Source organism: Ictidomys tridecemlineatus, chromosome 4 (assembly GCF_052094955.1).
Source record: "Ictidomys tridecemlineatus isolate mIctTri1 chromosome 4, mIctTri1.hap1, whole genome shotgun sequence".
Lineage (NCBI taxonomy): Eukaryota > Metazoa > Chordata > Mammalia > Rodentia > Sciuridae > Ictidomys > Ictidomys tridecemlineatus.
Genome location: NC_135480.1, coordinates 2,217,491 through 2,239,184, shown reverse-complemented (window position 1 = coordinate 2,239,184; position 21,694 = coordinate 2,217,491). Strand labels below are relative to the sequence as shown.

At 41.8% G+C, this 21,694-nt stretch overlaps 1 long non-coding RNA gene across 17 annotated transcripts in view; it reads right to left on the bottom strand.

Moving 5' to 3' along the window:
- LOC110597422 (uncharacterized) overlaps nucleotides 1-21,694 on the bottom strand; it is a 201,062-nt gene that overhangs the window by 79,491 nt on the left and 99,877 nt on the right. For 14 of the 17 annotated variants that reach the window (XR_013437327.1, XR_013437333.1, XR_013437328.1 and 11 more), the window contains exon 11: nucleotides 445-18,477. This is a non-coding gene — a long non-coding RNA (uncharacterized LOC110597422). The remainder of the gene's footprint in view (nucleotides 1-444; nucleotides 18,478-21,694) is intronic. The other 3 variants (XR_013437339.1, XR_013437334.1, XR_013437335.1) reach the window with 3 other exon arrangements.

Here is a 21,694-nt window from a genome sequence, read left to right as displayed (position 1 = left end):
TATACTAATTAAACAATTAGACACACATGCTAATTATTTAATCAATTAACAACTATAGGTATCCAAATCCCTAGGAAAATATGTATTAAAAATAAGGGCATAAATTATAATTACATTCAACCAGGTGGTTCTTATGATATTTGGTCTATTTTAATTTTTCTTGGATTAGTAGTTCATTGTTTCATATTTCTGCTATAACATATTAAGATCCATCTGTATACATTTACTTATCTTGTATATATATAATCAAAAATGAGAATGAGGATTCTTTGATTATCACAGGGACATTGCTGGCTTTTGTTCCTAAGACAAGCAAATGCTTCCTCATAATATTCAAAATTAAAAGCAAAATATAAAGAAGCTTATGTGTTTCTTATAATTGTTACATCATCTCTGCAATTTTTCTTAATAATACAACTATAAAGAAAAAAATTCGTAAGTTACCTTTGAAACTTTGAAAAAGTTAGACTCAGGGATGCAAGTAGAAGCCTGTGGAATTAAATTTTGCCTGAAAAAACATCTTTCATTAGTATTTATAGATGGATATTGTTGAAAATGCAGTCTCTGTGCAGCTCCTGGTAGCAGGGATGAAACAGGAAGTACAGGTTAGTGGCTGGAAAGTGGGACCAGAAGTCCTGTCTGAGTGACAGTGAAAGGACCAATGGGAAGCTGGGAAAATACAAGAATCAGGACCAGGAAACAAGCCTGGGCCTTCCAGGCTTCCTGTTGTTACCTTGGTGATGGAAACAGCAGGGACCAGCTGTTCCTTGTCTGGGGCAAAGGCTCCCTGAGCTTCCCTAGCCACTTGCATTCCATTTGATTTGTTTGTATTTTCTGCAGCTGGGGAGGGTCCTAGGGTGGGAGGCAGCTTGCCTTGTCTCTGCTCCCTGTGCTTGCTTTTAGCTGGTGTTCTTCTGTCTTTTCTATATTTCCTTGCTGCTTGTGGGACTTTAAAATGTGTGTTTTAACAGCAGATGCCAGTGTTACTATCAGATCTTAAGGCAGTCTGCATTTGGTTGTTTAAGGGTTAAAGCACTGCTGGTGGTGGGTCTAGTTACAGACCCCATTATTGAACAGTGGCTAAAGTCTTTTGATTCTGATGTGGTAGGTCAAGAATGTAGCAAAGAGCTTCAGCATAACCTGTCTGAGTATTCACAAAAACAATAGAAAAATAAAATTTACTTCTTTACTGGTAAAGAATCCTTGTATCAAGTCTCATCACAAATTCCTTCTTTCCTTTTTCTCACTCTCCAAGCACAGACTTCTAGTACATAAACTCCCCCCCCCCAAAAAAAACTTTACCTAACATTTTACAATATAAAGATTCATAAAAACAATTCAAAAAAGTCCACAGAAGTGCTTTTCCCATGGCAGAGGACTGAAATTAACAACATATCCCATGAGCATTAGATTGGATAGAGAGAAAGGATGGGAGAGGATGGGAGGAGTAGGGAGGATAGGAAGGGCAGCAGAATAGAATAGACAATATTATTGATGTATGTACATTCTATATATGTATTATGTATCAAAATGCATTCTACTGTCATGTATGACTAAAAAAAATAAATAAAAATCTTAATAATTCTTTTCATGTTTTTGGAGTGTCTAGAATTATAAAATCTTTTTTTCTCTTTCTAAAGGCAAAATATTCCCAAATATTAAAAGTGTAATGTCACAGATTTTTCTTCTAATTTACTTACGTTCTACAATTCAGCCCACAATATAAACAGTCATGAGCCATGGCACTACCATGCCAGACTACAGTAATCTTTCAGATCCCTGTGGTGCATCAGGACTTAAAGGTGCATGCATTTGGAGTGGCTCCCCCACAACATCCTGCACAGGTGGTGGAATTTGGGGGGTTGTTTTCCATAAAGCAGTCTAGCTGGGAAATACAACCAAGAAAAGAAGGCAGTGAAAAATCCACTACACAGAAAGTAATTTTGAAAATCAAGGATGGGACGGCTCTTTGACCTTGCAAATCAAGCTTCCATACTGGGAAGAGAGAGCCCAAATTTGCTTTACTATATGGAGAAACTTCAAAGATTTTCCATACAATATTCTTCTGCCAAATAAGGTAGAAGGTGGACTGTCCAGGCCCAGTGGGTCATACCTAATTCTGAAGCTACAAGAGCAGCCCCTTCAGCCAAGGTAAGACTGAAGATCACTTGCATTGCATAATTCATGAAGTGGGAGAAGCCACAAAATGACTTGCAATGCCAAACCAAAATCTCCCTGGCTCAAGGCCAAGTGAAGACACTAAATAGCTCAGGAGTGGCTTCCCACACCCACCTCAAGATGACTTTACAACCTGTTCTTCACAAATCAGAGTTTTACCATGGACCCCTTAACCCACCCTATCTCTAATAGGAAACTCCAACTGCTTGTCCCACTGCCATGATGCCCACTATAACCTTGTAGAAATAATTGCGATCCTCCTCACTTTTTTTTACAGCAGCAAGGAGTCCCTAGAATTGGATGGGGAAATAAAATAAAAATTTTAGTTAGTGTAGAGAGGTAATTGGGTCAGATCATTAAAAAAAATTGGGGACCAGTTTGGGTCCAAAAAGTTGAAGATCACCTCTGGAGGATTAAAATGTTCAGACTTCCAGAGACCTTCTTCTATTCTATCTAAAATAGCATACTTCTGTTTCAACCTGAAGCTTATAAGTTCTTTGGAGAGAACAAACCTCAAGAGACCACTGATTTTCAATACCTATTCCAGACAGGAGACTATGTCAACAGCACAAAGGTGTCTCCTAAAAATTAATTAATTAATTAATTAAAGAAGAAAAAGAAGAAAGATAGAAAAAAGAAAAGAGCAAATAGCCCTAACAGGCCCCAACCACCTTCTAAATATAAGAATAAAACATGTTGATCATGTTCTGTCTATTACTCAGACTGTTTTATAAAACCCTAACTGCTAAAATAACATATTTTGTCAGTCAAATTATCATATGTTTGGCAATTACACCCTCTCCCTGGATTCAGAAGGTAAATCAAGTGTCTGGTTTTTTCTAGAAAAAAATTGGAATATTATGGGTCAAACTACATGTGCTTTGATTAGAAAAACTCCATTCTACCTTTAGATTCCATTTAATATAAGAAAGATTTGTTCCATGGGAAACCTCTGCCTCTACAACCTCCTGCCAACCACACACTGTTTGGCAAGCCATGGTGGTTGAAAAATGTTTTTCTTATTCTTATACAGTGTATTATCAAGAAATACAGTTGTAAGATGCTCTCTTTTAGTTGATATTTCTCACGGGAAGTGTACTGTATCCTGAACTGGGACATTCAGACCTACCTACTATATAGCTATGGTTTTGAATTACTGGTAGATTGCAGGTTTGGGCTACAAAAGAGATACCCTACTTTCTGCAAGAGGTTGAGATATGCAAAGGCAATGTGATCAGTGGCCCTTGGCCAGCCAGTGAATAAATGTCCATGTGTTTCTTCAAGCCTCATCCAATGATATATTCAGAACATGCCACAACACAAGGCTCCACTGCCGAAGTCTGGCTTGGCACAATTCAGGAGCCACTTGTCAAAAGAAACTAACTTTATTTTTAGAACTACAAACGCCAAACAAAACAGCTCCTCAGGGAAAAACCCTCAGAGCCCAACTGCCACCACCGGCTTCCACAAGCCTCTCACCCCCACACCAGCCTCTCAACCTCCCACAATCCTCCTGCTCTTGAGGCTGATTGGCTGGGTTGCGTGGGCAGAGCCAAAGAAGTCACCCAATGAGCAGCTCCGTGGAGGAGCCAATCAGCTAGATGTTGCTGGGGCCCGCTGTGAGCCAAACATCAGCTGGCAGTCTGAAGGGCAGGGAAACAGCCCAATGAACATCACCGCAGAGGAGCAGCTAGATGTTGCTGGGGCCGCTGTGAGCCAATCATCAGCCGGCAGCTAGAAGTTTGCTGGCAGCTGGATCACCAGCCGGCAGCTGTAAGTTTGCTGGGGCCCCTTTGGCTGTGGCTCTCAACACTCCACCATTCACTAAATCAGTACCAGAGGCCATGAGCCTCATTAGTGACGCGGGAATGCCCTGAATTTCAGTGATAAACTGGGAAAAGCTCTGAACACCAATTAGACACCAGTGAAGGCCTGAATGCCAAGAGACATTTGTGAAGGCCTTTAAATCACACAAAATTATGAAAGCACTTGAGTATCCTTGACATACTATGGACAACACTGAATCATGGCCTAATCCTGGAGATAGTCCTGAGAACTACTGATATACTCTGGAAGTAATGAGTCCCACTAAAGAATATGGAAATGCCTTGAGTTTCAATGTTGAACAGCAAAAAAACAAGGGGAACTGGGGAAAGGTCCACAAACACATTTAGAGCTGGTGGAATCCCAAAATCCTACTGACAAGCTACTAAGGGCTTTTAGTCTCACAGACGAACTGGGGGAAAATCTAAGACCAAATCATACCTGAGCCTTCAAAAAAAATCCCTAGAAAATACGTTGAGGTCTGATAAGCCATTGAAGTGAACACTGAGCCAGACTGAGACTCTGGAGAGCTTACATTAAGAAACATGGAGTAGCCCTGAGTATCACTGACAGAGTAGGTGGCCCTGAGCAATACTATGATAATGTGAATATCCCTGAGTTTCAATGACACACGAGGCAAGGAACTAATCCCCATTGAGACATTAATGAAAGCCAATTTTTCCAAGAATTCTGGGAAAAAAATCTAAGCATCACTTGATATTAAGAAGCATCCTAACCCCTTGAAAGATTAGGGGTAATCCTCAGGCCTCACTATGATAGTTAGGAAGTTTCTAACACTCAATTAAACACAAAGAACACCACTTTGATGCAGGGAATGGCACTGAGCTCCACAGAAACAAAGGAAAAATTCCTGGGATTCAGTATAAAATGCTGAAAGGCCCTGAACCCAATGTTTCCATTGGGAAGATTCAGTGTCACTCTGATGCTGGAAGAAACACTGAATATCAACTGATTCTCTGAGAATAACACTGAGCCTATTGAGGAACTCAATAAAATCAAGAAAAAATGGAGACACTGTGGATGGCTCTGAAGTCCAGGGAGGTCTAGAAAAGGCAACGAGACCTATCAAGACCCTCGGAAGGAACCTGAGCACAAGGTGATCATGGAAATGGTACTCATCTGACCTTACAACCTGTGAAGGTCATGAGACCACAAAGACTCCTAGGAAGGCTGTGAATACATCCGCCAACCTAAGGAAGACATTTAGCACTCTTAAGAATCTGAAGAAATTTTTACACCACTGAGCAAACAGTGATTAAAACACTGAGCCATTTATTGAGGCCACAAGCCTCTTCTAAGCAGAGGGCAATAATCTGGGCACCATGAAGAACATGTGGAGGTTTCTAAACATGATTGAAATTCTGAGGAAGGCCTTGAGCCCTCCTGAGACATAACAAAACAAAACAAATAAAAACAAAAGCCCATGAGCTTCTCTGATATCACGAAGAAGGCCCTGAGTGTCAGGTAGACAATGTGGTAAACCTTGGTCATCAGTGTAACCTAGGAAAACTATAGCTTCACTGACTGCTTGGAAAGGCAATGCCACCAATATGACTGTGAAGAAGGCCCTGGGAACAACTGTGACCCTGGGAATGGCAATGAACTCCACCGAGGGCCTGGAAAAGGGGCTGAGATTTACTGACACTGAACCCAGTCTACCTTTGGGGAAATATTTAAGCCGAGGTGAGACTCTGGGAATAGCATTGAACATGACTAAGACTCTGCAAAATTTTCTCAGAAAAACTGAGGGCCCAGTAGTGGTCATGAGACTCACTAATGATTTCGGGAATGCTTTTGGCTCTGTGAAAATTTGGGGAACAACCTGAACCACTGAGATCACTATTGAGATTGAGATTCTGGGAATGTTCAAGAGATCCACTGAATGCCTGACGAATGGAAGGAGAACACTGAGACTCTGGGAGACCACCCTGAACATGACTGTGAGAATAGAGCAGACCATAAAACTTATTGAGATTCTGGGCAAGGACAGAATCACACTCCATTGAATGCATATGAAAGGCCATGAGTCTCATCCTGACCTGGAGAAGTTCTAAATTCCAGTGATTCACTAGGAAAAACCTTGAATCCCATTTAGACACCCATGAATGACTGAATTCTAAAACACACTTTTGAAGGATTTTAAAATCACACACTTGTTAAAACATCTGAACACCCTTGAAATACTATGGACAGCCTTCTTTCTGACTGAGATCCTGGAGAGGATTAAAAAAAACTACTGATATACTGTGGAAGGCACAGAGGCCTAGCAAAGAACAAAAGAGAGTCATGAGCTCCCTTATTGAGTCTGAAAAGCACTGAGACACAAGGATATTCTGGAAAAGGTCCACAACCCACTTACCCCCTGATGGAATCCATAAAGCCCACTGAGAAGTTATTGAAGGGATTTAGGCACACAGAAGTTTTTAGGGAAAACCTGAAAACCAATTATACCTGAGATCTCAAAACAAACAAACAAAATACCCCTAGAGAATTCTCTCCACCCAGTAAGTCATTGGGGAAAGCACTGAGTCAGAGTTAAACTTTGAAGAAAGCCCTGAGCTTACACTCAGAAAATGGAGTGGCCCAAATGCCACTGACACAGTGGGGAGGGAACTGAGCACAACTGTGACAATGGAAATATTTCCTTGTTACAATAACACACTGGGCAAGGCACTATTCCCCTTGGAGACACTAGTAAGAGCCATTATGTTTCCAGAATACTGTAGAAGAGTCTAAGCACCACTAGATATTGTGCACAGTTTGTAAACCTGCTGAAAGAAGAGGGTAGATCCTAGGCCTCACCATGACACTTAGAAATGCCCTGACACAATTAATCAAACTTGGAAAGATGGTGAGCACCACTGTGATGCTGGAAATGACACTTAGCTTCACAGAGACCTTGGGTAGTGCTCTGGGCTTTATTGAGAAATCCTGAATGGCTGCAAATCCAGTGTTATCTTGGAGAACACCCATAACCTCATTCTGAGGCTGGAAGAAGCACTGAACACTTGAGAACTACCTAATTCCAGATGACACCCTGGGAATAGCACTTAATAAGATTCAGACACTGCAAAATGCCCTGAGAGACACTGAGGGCCTGGTAATGGCCATGAGATCCCCAGAGGCCTTAAGCAGGGCTTTTGGTTCTTTAAAAACCTGGGGAAACATTCTGAACCACACTGAGATGCTGGGAATGTCTAAGATCACCTCTTAATACCCAAGGAACAGAAAGATAACATTAAGACTCTGGGGAAAACACACTGAGCATGACTGTGAAAGTGGAGGAGACCATGAAACACACTGATGCTCTGGGAAAGGCACCACACTCCATTGAATCAGTATAAAATGCTGTGAGGCTCTTTAGAGATGTGCAAAATCTTTCAATTCCTGTGATACTTTGGGAAGAGTCCTGCACCCAAGAGACATTGCTCTGAGTCACACTGAATTTCAGTGTATCCTTTGTACTATCGATATTCAGTGGAAGGCACTGAGGGCTACTAATGAGCATAAGAAAGCCATGAGCTTCATTGTTGATATCAAAAAGCTCTGAGACACAAGGAGACCCTGGGAAAGGTCCACAACTCTTGTTATAGTTTTGATGTAAGGTGTACTCCAAACCTTTACATATGAGACAATGCAAGAAGGTTCAGAGGAGAAATGATTGTGTCTTAAGAGCCTCAACATCCTCAGTGATTCAGTCCCCTCACTTGGATTAACTGAGTGGTCACTGAAGGCTGTTGAGGTGTGGCTGGACGAGTTGGGACTTTTGGAGCATGGTTTTCTGATATATATTTTGTATCTGGTGAATGGAGTTATCTTCTGCTTTCTGTTGGCCATGTGAGTTTGTTCCCTCTGCCACACTCTTTCACCATTGTCACGAGGGGGCAAAATTGTGATGTATGCAGTCGAGGGGAGAAATAAAGGATATCCATGCACTTCTGCCCCTTTCAATGATTTATTCACTCAAATTACTCAATGCAATTTTATTTTATACCTTTTTAATCGAGAAAATGACAATCCTTAATGCTCGGCCCTGCAGTAGACATAATGAATTCACAGCAAACAATTCTAGATTAATTAATTCACAGCAAACAATTCTAGATTTTTTCTAAGCACTGAAAAACACACTTAATCATGATAGTCTAATGACAGACATTTCTTCTTCAAGCCTTAGGCTTTAAGTCCAGCAGATGCACTTTCACTCAGAACTGGTGATCAGGTCTGGAACCAAGGCAGGCTTTCTTGGTATGGAGTGGATGACCCATTGAGGAGAGGGCCATAGGGAGAAGTTGTGGCTCTTATCAAGGTCCAGATGAGGTGGTAGAGATTGAGAGTGGTGAGGAACATGCAGAGGCTCAGGAAATGATGAAAGTGATGGGATGTCAGGTCCTCATCAGGCTCTCCAGCTTGAGAGCATCCTTGTTTCGGCTGCTGAATTCCTGTTCATTTGCTCTATTATTTATACAAAATTTTGAGGCTTCAACCACCCTTTAAATCCCTATCAGCCACCCCCATATTTCTCAGTGACATCATTTACCCTGTGGTCCCAAACATCTGGTCTGGTGGTCTCCACCCTGATGATCTTGGTGTTCCTCTTATGAGGACAGCCTGCCAGGGGCTTCACTCATGTTTAATAAGTATTTTGAGCTTTTTGGGAATGGTGGGAGGAATATTGAGATGTGTAGCAGTGCAGATGGAAAATGCTTTAGATTGTTGTAAGTAGAGATTAATGGCTGATTCTGGTGGGAGCTCAGAAGACCAGAATGGCAATAGAACACCGGTCAGTGAAGACCAGGCTCAAGAGGGTTTTAAAATGGAGAAATTTATTGGAATTTAAAGTTGAGGCCATTCTTGTTATGTTCTGGTTGAGAAGTATCTGCATTTTGCCCAGGCCCTGAGACTTTCAATGGGGCTAATTTTAGAAGTGATGGATTTTTTTCTTAGTTGTAGATGAACACAATAATTTATTTTTATTTATTTCTTATTGATGCAGTGCTGAGGATTGAATCTAGTGCCTCACACATGGTAGGTGAGTGCTCTGCCACTGAGCCACAACCTAGCCCCAGAAGTGACTTCCTTATGTGATGGAAGAAATGTCTAGGAAGCATAGCATTCAGACCATGACAGAGATATTGCTGGCACCTTTTAGCCAAATTTATTGTAATATTCAGGAGAAGAAAGCAGAGCAGAAATATTTGGAAAAAGTTAACTTGAGAGTTCATAAAACTAAGGCTAAGGAAGTTTCAGTTGCTAAACTCTTACCGCCACTACAAAAATGCTAAAGACTTTGAACAGAGACAACAAGAAAAATGGTTTAAGGGCTTCCCAAATTCTGGCAAGTCTACACTCCAAGCTCCTGGGAGTAAAGGTGAGAAACAAGAGGGGAAACCTTCTCACCCAACGGGGCCTAGAGAGTGTTTTCCACAGGCTCAGCTACCCAAACACTCAGAGGCTGCTGAAGCCAGGGTCCCTGAAGGCTTGGTTATTGCTCAACATGGTGGCAGTCCTTGGAACCAATCATGAGGTTCTTGTTCTGCATGAATGCAGGATGCTGGAGTTAGGGATTTATGGAGGGTTCTTCCTTGGTTTCAAAGGAAGGCCTGGAAACCAGACAAAGTGCAACAGGATTGGAGTCCCTGCAGGCACCTGAGAAGTCAAAGCCTGCAGATATGAGGAGGAAACTGAAGCTGCAGTGGAGACAAGCCTCCTCATTAAGAAATGCCAGTAACATGGACATCATTCTTGGAAAGCTGCAGGAATTGAGCAGAGACAAGCCCACAGAACAACCACTTGGGCTACAAGCAACAAGGCCACAGGGGCAGGGAGACACAAGACCTTTGGGAAGAACATCATGATGCCACGTGTTTCAGATGTGGACACAGAACTAGAGAACCTGTTTGACCAGTTGGATTTTGATTGTGCTCTGATCCTATCCCTTCTCTCTATTCCCCTAATTTTTTGAGTGAAAATGTTTACTTTGTACCCATTATATATTGGGTAATTATAAATTGCTTTTAATTTTACAGAAGCTCACAATGAAAGATTGTATTGAGCCTCAGAGAAGACTTTGGACTTGAACTCTGAGCAGTCTTGGAACTGTTGAGACCATGGAGACTCTTGGGAATGAACAAACTGTACTTTGCATTGTGAGATGGTTGTGAGATTTTGGGGGCCAGGTGTGGAATGTTAGGTTTAGAATGTGGGGTGTTCCCCAAAAGCTCACATGTGAGACAATGCAAAAATGTTTAGAGAAGAAATGATTGGGTCCTAAGAGCATTACTTCAATAAGTGAATTAATTGCCTGATAGGAATTAACTGAGTAATAACTGAAGGCTGGTAGGGTGTGACTGGGGAGGTAGGACATTGGGGGCATTTCTTTGGGGTATATAATTTATTTTATTTTTATTTTTTGTAGTTGTAGATGACAGCATGTCTTTATTTTATTTTTTATATGGTGCTAAGGGTCAAACTCAGTACCTCATGTGTGCAAGGCAAGCACTCTGCCACTGAGCTATAGCCCCAGCCTGGGGTATATATTTTGTATCTTGTGAGTGGAATTTTCTCTCTCTCCTTCCTATTCTTCCTGTGAGCTGCTTCACTCTTCCATCATGATTTCCTGCTTTACCTAGAATCCTGAGAAATGGAGCCAGTCTTTTGTACACTAAGACCTCTAAAACTGTGCGCCTTCAAATAATCTTTTCCTCCTCCACAGTTTTTTTGTTCAGGTCCTCACATTAAACCAGCAAAAAAGCTGACTAAAACAACTCAACTTAGATGCTAAAGAAGTCCCCAAACACCACTGAGAAGCTGTTGAAGGCCTTTAGCCTCATGGAAGACCCAGGGACAAAAAATAAATAAATAAATAAATAAACTGAAAGACTCCCTGAGCCCCTGTAAGCCATTGGGGTAAGCACTGAGCCACACTGAGACCCTAGAGAAAGCCCTGAGCTTACACTAATACGACATGTGGTGACCCAAAATCCACTGACACTGCAGAAGACCCCATCACTACAGAGACAATAGGAATATCCATGAATTTTTTTTTGTTTTCATTTTTTATTAATTGCACATGACAATACAATGATCTTGACATATCATACATTTGAATCAAATAGGTATAATTTCTTATTCTCCCTGAGTTGTAATGACACACTGCGCAAGAAATTATTCTCCACTGAGAAACTGGGGAAGGCCATTCTTTACACAGGATACTCTGGAAGAATCTAAGTTCCACTAGATAATGTGCAGAGTTCTTTAAGCCACTAATAGTAGGGTAGGCCCTAGGCTGCACTAAGACCCCTGGGAAGGCCCTGACACACAGTCAACCTCTGAGGAAGATGCTGAGCACCACTGTGATGGTGGGAATGGCACTTAGCTCCACAGAGACCCTGGGCAAGGCCCTTGGATTTATGGAGAAATCCCTGAGCCTGAACCCAGTGATTCCTTTGGGAATTTTCAGAGACTTGCTCTGAGGCTGGAAGAAGCACTGGGCAAAACTGACACTTTGAGAATAGCACTGAGCCTCATGAAGAACATGTAAAAGATCCTGAAGACAAAGAGGACTCTGAGGATGGCTCTGAAATCCATGAGCCCCAGGAAAAATCAATAAGATCTATTGAAACTGTGTGAAGTTCCTGAGTGTAGTGGCTACCCCTCCTCCACCAAAGAACCTTAATTAAGCTTCTACAGGTACCTTCAACATATGTGTTCTTATTAAGAGAATCTCAGAAAAAAATTCTGCAAAAAAAAAAAAAAACCCAAATGTGGTTAGACTTCCTATTTCCTGTTATTGGGTCTTGTAAAAGCTAAGTTTGGCAAAAGACTTTGTGATGTTACTTTTGCTTTTGTGGTAAACCATATAACCTCTGACTCATCTAAGAAAAAAAGTGAGACAAAACCACTCTCTATGAACTCAAAGAAAAAAGATACTTTTAGGTAGACTCCAGCAAAAGTGGAAATCCACACCCCTCCTCCCAGTGAGTAAAAAGTTCAAAGAGTTTCTAGACTCATGGTTCAGTGGAGGAATTTTTAGGATATAGCCACATTCTGAACCAGGTGTCGCCAATAACCTTCCTTTTGCTAAATCCACAGGTGTGCAGCCTCATCTGTCCTGCATCATTTGGCAATCCACATGGGATGGAAATGGTGAAGTTGCCTCTCTTGTCTCTGGAGTCTGGGATGTTGGAGGACATTGCTTCCCCTTAGCACACCACAGAGGCAACTCTACTGAAGGAGGAACAACTCACCTGACATCTCAGAGCTGCCACCTGAAGCACAACAGAATCCATGAGGAGAAGGATCCAGGAATAGGGAACATGGAGCACCACCTGACCAAACAGGTAGTTCCCAGGTTCTTCAGTGGTAGCCCATCTGACTTCAACCAAGAGGCCCACATAGGTGGAAGAGAGGCTTGTTCAACATCTGAGGGTCCTGAATAACCTCCAAAAGGAGTTGGAGCCAAAATTTATCCAAGGAGTCACCTAGTCTGTCTCTGTTTTTGGTCAGCAAGCATAGGGGAAACTGTGACTCCCTTTTGGTTTGTGTAATATGGGGGATTAAAATATTGCTCTGATCACTGTTATGGTGAGATTGCAATAAATCACTGAGTCTGTCTTAAGCAGGAGATGGAATATTTATTCAATAGCTGATAGTCTGGATTTACCAACTGATAGGCTAAGGAGAAGAATGCAACTTTATACTCTTTGACCCCTTACAGGGGTTAGAGTACAGCTTTATAGTCCAAAACTACATTAATCATAATGGGCTCTTGCTATGATTCAAACTAAAAAAACAACATGATATCTAAAATCATAAGCAGAAGTGGAAGAAGGTCAAATGACCCCATTTGAGTACCAGTTAAAGAATAGTTATTAACATCTAGATAATATTTCTCTGACAGGGTACACTGTCCAAAAAAATGGGAACCAAAAATATTTTACATTGAAAGAACAGAAAAAAAAAAAAGGTTTCTAAGCAGGGTGTGCTAAGCAGGATCAGGATGGTAGAGGCAGAATTTTCTCATGGGAGAAAATGACATGGAGTCTCAGGATAAATGGAGTCTGTTTGGTCATTGCTCATATAGCCTGGCCCATAACACCATGTCTGTGTGAAAGTGTAAATGAGATGAACAAGGGAAGAATTCAGACCCAACCTGAGTACAAAGTGAGTGCTGAGTTCCAATTCATGGTTCCATGGAACCTCATACAGTCTGTGGCAGAATTCCACCAACCAACATCTAGGTGGAAGCTCCAGGTTGGGGGACGATATGGACCCACAAGGCTGAGAGGACCCTAAGTCCCTGAGAGGAGAAAGGATGGAGATAAACCAAGTGATTCTTGTCATAATTGTGTGACACCAATGCAGGGTGGAATATGGGAGGCACAAAAAGTAACTAAATCCCTTAAAGCCCTTGGAATATCTGTTGTGAAACCTTAAGAAAGGTTTTAGGAGAGACTATGGGTGAAATTTACTCAGCAGTTCTGTACTCTCTGTGAATTAGAATGGCTAAGCTTAGGTGTGGGCTGACCACCGGAAGAATCTTTCATTAAAACTCTCATTGCTGAAGTCCTTTTAATAGTTGTTGTAACCCCTGGACACCCAGAATAGTTCCCTTGATTGCTGGAAAGAGATGGTCTAGAAACACCCCCCTTGGTTGAGAGCCTGTCTAGATAGACAATCCAAATTGTTGTTAGCTCAGATTATACCATTCTCTAAGACTCCCCCCCCCCAAAAAAAAGGCAACTAAGCAGAGAAAATCTGACAAAGAACCAATTTTGTCCAGTGAGTCAGAAGAGAACCTACCTCCTTTACATGCCACTCTACCCGACATTGTCAAGACCATGGAGACAATGGCAGTGCCCCCAGCCCCCTCATTTCCAGAAACTACAGAATATGGCCTTTCAACACAAGCTCCGCCTTCTTCTATAAGGACCTCAAGGCCAGAGTCTTCCCCAAGGAAAAAGATTCCTCCTCTACCTTGCAAGACCAAAATGGGAACCCATCCTAAGACCAGAGCCACTACCAGCTGACACCTCTCCAGATGCCCCTGTGAGAGACTAGAGGACCTGCCTACAGTGACCAGGAGAAAATCATCTGAGGGGCCTAAAGCATTTTTAAGTATAAGGCTTTCACCTCAAATTATCCCTAAAATTGGAAATATCATACTACCTCCTACCGAGAGAAACCTCAGACCATCATTGATATGATGGGATTCATTATCCAGACCCACTAACCTACCTGCTTGTTATGGTTTGGATGTGAGGAGTCCCCCCAAAGCTCCCTTGCATTATTGTTAGATAATGCAAGAAGGTTCAGAGGAGAAATAGTTGGGTTGTAAGAGTCTTAATCCAATTAATTATTTAATCACCTAATACAGATTAACTGAGTGATAACTAAGGTGGTAGGGTGTGGCTGGAGGGGGTGGGAATTGAGGTGTGGTTTTAGATATATATTTGTATATCACAAGTGGAATCTCTCTCTCTCTCTCTCTTTGCTTACTGATCAATATGTGAACTGTTTCCCTCTGCCACATTCTTCTACCTTGATTTCTGCCTCAACTGGAGCCCCAAGGAATGAACTCTAAAACTACAGAACACTAGAGGGTTTTTCTGGGAAGAATGAAAATGAGCTGTTTGAAGTGGCCACCACAGTATTTGTCAATCAAGACCAAGAGACCCACCAAGAAGCAGACTGAAAGATGAAGAAGATGGTTTCTCCTTGCAGCTGCCCTTACCACAGACCCAGAAGTCACCCAAATGGGTTCCCACCAGGACAAAGCCAAAACAAATATCAGAATCAGGACCAGATGCAGAAGGATGGTCTGGACCAACCTCCTCACCCAGGCTGAGACTAAACCAATGCACCCACTGCCATCTAGAGGGCCACTGGAAAAATGAATACCCCACATGAAGAAAGTCAACTGGGTTCTTACTACTCCTTACCAGGATAAGCGAGGCCAAGTCCTTCAAGAAATATACCAACTCTACAAATATGTCCCCCATAATGCTCAATACCACAGACACCCCTAAGATGCCCATGAAAAAATTCTGTGAGATTTGAAGACTTGGAAAATTATGATGAGGACTAGGACCGACTGGGCTCAATCCTTTTGGTCCCCCAGAAACCTATGATCCCAACACTTATAGGGGACCAACCTATGAAATTTATGGTGGATACTGGGGCTCACCATTTGGTTGTGACTCAACCTGTGGGCCCACTTTCAAAGAAAGAGACCACAATTGAGATGGCCCCAGGAAACCAACTCATCATCTTTTCCTGTTATCCTAGCATTTTAATTTAGCAGGCCATGACTACAAAGAAACACAGTGGCTTCTCACTCTCCTACTTAAGGCCGGTTAGAAAATTTCAAAAATAAAGCTCAGATCTATCAAGAAAAAGTCAAGTACCTTGGTTTCTGTCTGGCTCAGAGTCAGTGGCAACTGGGCTACAAGACTAAACAGATGACCTGTTCAATTCAAGTCCCTTCAACCTGCTGTCAAATCAGAGATCTTTCGTGATACTTAATTCTGCTGTGTATGGATCCCCAACTTTTCAGTTATGGCAAAACATTTCTATGAAGGCACACAAAGGGAAAAACAGAATCTTCAATTTGGGGGACCAAAACACAAAAGAACTTTGAGGACACTAAAGAAGCACTCACCCATATACCTGGACACCTGGACTAGGATTCCCTGACCTCACAAAGCCTTTCTTCCTGTATGTCCATAAATGGTATGGAAGAGCTGTAGTATCTGACTGAAATGCTGGGAACATGGCACATTCAGAGCTGAAGATGGTCAGATACCAGGGCATGTTATATGAAAATCCACATAGCCATGTGTAAGTTGTCTGGACTCTAAACCCAGCAACTCTGCTGCCTATCAGAACAGGACAACCTATTACAACTGCACTGATGTCATGGGTGAAGTGTTCTCTAGCAGAACAGACCTGACAGACAAGGGCCTAAAGAACCCTGATGCAGAATACTTCAGAGTTGAGAGCAGTTGGAGACAGCCCTGAGATTATACTCAGAAACCTGTGGTGGCTCTGAGGACCAAGGACACAATGTGGAAGGCCCTCACCACCACTGTGACAATGAGAATGTCCCAGAAGTTCAATGACACACTGGCAAGACACTAATCCCCATTGAGTCATTAATGAAGGCCATTAGTTATCCAGAATACTGTAGAAGAATCTAAGCACAACTAGATACTTTGAAGAGTTCTTAAACCTGCTGAAATAGAAAGGAAGGCCCTAGTTCTCACTAAGACTCTTGGGAAGGCCCTGATATAAAATCAAACCCTGGGGAAAATGCTGAGCACAACTGTGATGCTGGAAATGGCACTGAGCTCCACAGAGACTCTGGGCAATTCCCTGGGATTCAATAAGAAACTATGAAAAACCCTGAACATACTGTTTTCTTGGGAAAGATTCAGAGACTACCTTTGAGGCTGGGAGAAGCAGTGAGCATCACTGAAATCCCAATAGCACTGAGCCTCATAGAGAAGGTGTTAAAAACCCTTAGAGAAGGGGACTCTGAGACTAACTCTGAAACTCAGTGAGCCCCTAGAGAAACCAACCACACCTACTGAGAACCTCCAGGAATGCCCAGAGCTCTTACAGACCTTGGGAATGCTGCTGTGCTTCACTGAGTATCTGGAAAGGCAATGAAACCACTGAGATTTTGGGGAAGGCCATGCATACATTGTCAACCTAAGGAAGACCCTGAGCCCCATAATACTCTGAGTAGATTTTGAACACTGTTGAGTCAACAGTGAATGAACTTGACACCTCTGAGATTTGGTAGAACATTAGCCTATTCTAAAACCTGGGCAATAATCTGAGCCCCATGAAGACCATGAGGACCTTTCTAAACATAATTGAAATTCTGGAGAAGTCCTTGGGTCCTCCTGAGGCTGTTGGGTAGGCCCTGATCTTCTTAGATGCTAGGTTGGCCATGAGATTTACTCATACTGAGAAAATACGAAAGATATGGATACATTGAAGAAAAATCTTGACATCATGATGGCTCAGGGGCAGGCACTATGCATGACTGTGAACGTGGCAATGTTGCTAAGCTCCATTGACTGCATGAGAAGGCAAAGAAACCAGTAAAACATTGAAGAACCTGGTGTACGCATCTATGACACTATGGAAGTTCCTGAGGCTTAAGGAAACAAAAGGAGAAGGAAGCAGGATGCAGAGGCAAAATGGCTGCTTGTCTAAGCAGCTGTCTTTATTTATACCATTAGCTTACATTAGCTCACTGCACCATTAGTACATTAGGTGTTCTGGCCGAGCATGCATTAGTTATCAGAATAGTGTCTGGGAGAAACTGCAGAATGTTCCAGCTGTGGGAAACAAGACACCTCTCCAGGAGTTTGCTCATCAGAGACACTTACTGTTTAGTACATTTCCACAGTCACACACTTGTAGCTTCTTCTTCTTTCTGTTTTGTGTGGCCTTTTGGAGGGATAACATTTGGGGTTTATTTTTTGTTTTGTTTTGTTTTGTTTTTCAACATTGGTGGAGAAAAAAATAGGGTAGGCTTTGATAATAACAACAACAACAAAAAAATCCCAGTATTAGTAAACACTCACCTGTGACCAGTGACTAGTTGTTTAATCCAAGTAAGATTGGGTAACCACATGGTTAACCAATCCAATATACCTAAACTTCCATAATCCTGGATCTTTTTAATGATGTCTATAAGGTAATATAACTCTTTTGAACTGGAGGTATATTCTCACTTAAATTAAAGCAACATATAAATTTAAGATTATTATAGCCTTTATGATGTAACACTAATAAATAATCATTTGCAGCCCAATTGTGAAGAATGACTTGATAATTTTTGTGCTTCATTTAGCATATTGATTTCCATAGAGTTATAATACATATTTTTCATCATATCACAGGCCAATTTCATAGTTTGTTTGTAAGCCTGACATTCAATCCAATGAGTACAAAATTATTCAAAAGCATAAGACATATATGAAGGGGCATATAGTTTAAAAATTGATACATTTTTAAATGTATTTGCCCATAATGGCAAAGCAGAGTAATAAATGAGAAATGCAAGCAAGTACCTTTTCCTACCTGTGGGCACTAGCTCAAATAAACCCAGAATGAGTATTAATGGAAACATGGAGAAAGGAAAAAGAATAAAACTACTTTCTGGGTACCAAGAGCAACAAGAACTTACTTCTGCCAGCAAAGCAGCAAGGTCAGCATTACATATGGCATGTCCAGCCTTGTAAAATAAATAGGAGAGCTCAGCCCAATGATATCGTTGAGCATCAGATAGGTAATTTCCCATAGCTTACCAATGGGGATCAGTACCAGCTGATGAAAGTCACACATCAGCCTGCTCCAGGTGATAAGCTACTCCCTTCTCCATTAATACATCCAGAATGGTCCCTGTTTCAGATGTTCAGGTACCACATTGGGCATCAGCTGTAAGAAAACAAATGAAAATAAAAGCAAGATGCAGACATGAAATGGTTGCTTGTCTAAGCAGCTGTCTTTACTTATACCGTTAGGTTAGAGTAGCTCACTGGCACCATTGGTACATTATTGTTCATTATATCACTATGTCAGATACACTGGGTTATAATGTAAGGTGTTCTTGTTAATGGTCAGATAGGAGTTCTGGCCAAGCATGCATTAGTTATCTTAATATTTTCTGGGAGAAAATGCAGAATTCCAGCAGTGAGAAATAAGGCACCTAGTATTCTCTGGGAGTTTGCTCACCAGAAAAATTTTCTGTCTTTACATTTCCACAGTAAGAACACTTACATGAGACTCAGCAAGAATCTTTAGAGGCACTAGGTCTGTAGTGCCTAGCCTGAGACTCAGTTAAATGCTGGGAAGGCCCCAAGAAATACTGTGACCCTGGGAAAGACACTAAACTCAACAGAGAACCTGGGAAAATTTCTGACATTTACTGAGACCTTGGCATAATCCTGAATCCAGTGTGTCCTTGGGGAATTATCTAGCCTCACTGAGACTCTGGCAAGAGCACTAGACATGACTGAGAAACTGCAAAGGCCCCGTGAAAAAGTGAAAGCTTGGTAATGGCCATTTCCACTCCCATCCAGAGTGGGAGGCTGAACTAAGGTCACTTGGGTAAATTGCAGTGATGCAAAATAAAATGCAGACACAAATTACCTTTATATAAGCTTAAGTATGGCTTTAAGTATGGCTTTCTCAGCTTCAAATTCCCCAAAAGGGAGAGCAAGAGAAAATTATAAGAGGCTGAAGAGAGAGAGGGAAGCAGGTTTGGAAGTGGATTTTATTTTGGGGGATGCTTTTCTTAGGAAGTTCTGTCCAAAAAAGGGTAGAAGGACTAGGACTGCAAGGGAGCAGGTGAGTGTACCTCAACCCCAGCGGATACCACGACACCTGAAGCTATGTCTTGCTATCTGAGGAGGAAAACACCCAAGTCACTATGAAATGTAGTAACTGGTCAGAGCCCCTTTGCCTCAGGACTGGAAGGTGTCTCCATTCAGAGTGACTTCCCACAGGTCACAAGTCCCTCTAAGGCCCTGGGTAAAACCAATAGCTACTTGAAAACCTGGGGAATATCCTGAACCTCACTGAGATGCTAGAGATGTTCAAGAACATGCCAAGGGAAGAAAGGATAACACGAAACTCATGGGGAAAACTCATATAATGATTGTTTTATTGAGACTTATTGAGACCCTTGGCAAGCCCTATAATGCATGAAATCAGTACAAGAGACTGAGCCTCATTAGGGACCTTGAGAATCCCTAAAACCCAATGGTACATTGAAAAAAGAACGGAACACAACTTAGAAACCTTGGAAGCCCTGAAACCCAAGAGACACTTTTGAAGACCTTCAGATTGTACAAACCCATGAAATGATTTGAACACACATGAAATATGGTGGACTACCCTGAGCCACAGTGAAATCCTGGGAAAGGTCCTGAGACCTACTGATATCTTGGGGAAAGTACTGAGGCCCACAAAGAAAATATGGAAAAGCCATGAAACACACTATTGTCTTGGAAAGCACTGGAACACAAAATAACTGGGAAAAATCTACAATTTAACATAGACACTACTGGAGGCCCTAAAACCCACTGAGAAGATATTGAAGACCTTTAGCCCAACAGAAGCTCTCTGGGAGAATCTGAAACACAGTAATACCTAAGACCCAAAGACGATGCTAGAGGATGCCCTGAGCCAGTATAAGCCAATTTGGAAAGCACTGAATCAGACTAAGATTCTGGAGTAAGCCATAAGTTTATACTCAAAAACTTGAGATGGTCCTGTGTGCTGGTGACACAGAAGGAAAAACCCAGAGCTCCACTATATCCCTAAGTTTCAATGACACACTGAGCAAGGTACTACTTGCCTTTGAGACACTAGAGAAGGCCAGTATTTATACAGAATACTGTGAGAGACTCTAAGCACCACTTGATATTTTGCAGAGTTCTTAAACCCATTGAAATAATAGGCTAAAGCCCTAGACCTATTCAAGCCTCTTGGGAAGACTCTTACACAAAATCACACTCTGGGGAAGATGCTGAGGAGCACTGTGATATAGAAAATGACATTGAGCTCCACACAGATCCTGGGCAAAGCCTGGGATTCAGCAAAAAAAAAAAAACCCTAAAAAACCCTAAAAGCACAATTTTGTTAGGAGCAACTTAGAACCTACCTCCAAGTCTAGGAGAAGTGGTGAGCATTACTGAGACTCTAAGAATAAAATGAGCCTAATGGAGAAGCTGGAAAAGAACCTGAAATCAAAAAGCCTCAGAATGGATATGAAACTCAGTGAGCCTTTAAACAAGGTAATGTGACCAATTTAGAGCCTAAGGAAATCCCAGGTACATGGTGACATTGGGAACAGAGCTGAGATGCACAGAGATCCCAGTTTAAAAAAAGAAAGAAAGAAAAAGAAAAAGAAAATAAAATGAGACCACTAAGACTCTTGAGAATGTTGTGCATATGATTGTCTACCTAAGAAAGGTCCTTGAATTTCTAAAAGACTCCAAAGAAGATTTTGAATATCATTGAGGCAACTGTGAATGAGCTTAAACATTCAGAGACTCTTACTGAGGACTTTAGCCTCTTTTAAGCACTGGGAAATATTTTGATCACCACAAACACCAGGTCAAACTTGCTAAATAAGATTGAAATTCTGGGGAAAGCTTCTAGCCCTCCTGAGACTCTAAGGTAGGACTGAGCCCCACTGACACTGGAAAAAAAAACATGAAACCCTCTAATGCCCTGAAGAAGGCCTGCAGGATCGCTAAGACTCTGGGGCAAGCCCTGATCACCTGCAGAACCTGGGAATAATATAATTTTTGTGAGTGGCCGGAAGGTTGTGAACCCCCTAAGATACGAGAGAAGGCCCTGACACCACTGTGACCCTGGGGAATGCCCTGAGACTCAGTAACTATTAAATATAGAAAAAGAAATACCCACAAATACTGAGACCTAGGAAAAGAAATAACAAAGAAAGCCATACACTGATGACTTTCCTCTCTCCCATGAAAAATCCTTTCCAGACACTAACCATAAGAAAGGAGAAAGAGTTGCAGCAAACCTAGAAGTGATAGTCTCTAGAAAACATTGATTTTGTTTAATACAACTTTTCTCTCAGTCCTGGCCACCAATACTTCAGCACAAGAATTCAAATCCC